The sequence below is a fragment of the Sinocyclocheilus grahami genome, unplaced genomic scaffold (genome assembly GCF_001515645.1).
Source record: "Sinocyclocheilus grahami isolate Dianchi unplaced genomic scaffold, SAMN03320097.WGS_v1.1 scaffold78815.1, whole genome shotgun sequence".
Taxonomy (NCBI): Eukaryota; Metazoa; Chordata; class Actinopteri; order Cypriniformes; family Cyprinidae; genus Sinocyclocheilus; species Sinocyclocheilus grahami.
In genome coordinates this window covers 1-634 of record NW_015529946.1, presented here as the reverse complement: position 1 = coordinate 634, position 634 = coordinate 1, and the positions used below count along the sequence as shown (strand labels likewise).

General features: G+C 41.2%; 1 long non-coding RNA gene across 1 annotated transcript; it reads right to left on the bottom strand.

The window, feature by feature from the left end:
- Positions 1 to 136: 136 nt before the first annotated feature.
- LOC107581125 (uncharacterized) lies at positions 137 to 603 on the bottom strand. Its single transcript, XR_001608787.1, has 3 exons — positions 521 to 603; positions 346 to 419; positions 137 to 242 (listed from the first exon to the last, which is right to left on the bottom strand). It is a non-coding gene; the product is annotated as an uncharacterized lncRNA (long non-coding RNA).
- Between the last annotated feature and the right edge of the window lie 31 nt (positions 604 to 634).

The following is a 634-nucleotide window of genomic DNA, read 5'->3' as shown; positions in this document are numbered from 1 at the left end:
GCGATGTTAATTTAGAATTTGGCCAAAAGAAGGTTACTCAGAACAGCTTTCACGCTCAGGGCGCTATGATGCTGCCAGCATGGGCAGCTCACTAGCTTTTGGAACAGAATCTGTATATATCGATGCTTACCAACACACTCTGGTTGCATCCCACTCCATGTTAAGTTTTCTAAACATGTTCTCGTTGTTGAGCCGAGGATGTGATAGTTTTTCCGACATCTGAAGAAAATTTTACTTCCGACCTGAAAGAAGAGAATTACATTATTGAGATTGAAACCAAAGAAGCATAACCTGTAATTTACTCAACTAAAGGACAGGGAATGATTGAATGTCATTTGTTCTCACCTCAAATCCCTGAGCCTGGACTGGAATTCCATATGATGGGGTTCCGGGATCCTTACATGCATTGCTGGATGGATCTACAAATAGATTTTTTTTTAAAGAATTAATTTACATTTATTACAGATATTGCATGGAAACGTAATAGCATTGCTTTTTTCCAAGGTGCATAGTGGCTAACCAATGCAAGAAGGCTGTATTCCACTCCATGAACCGTCCGCCTCACAAACTCTTCTTGAGGAGCCCACCTGCAGGAATGGAGGTCTGCAGTAGAATGACACCTCTGATTTGTAGG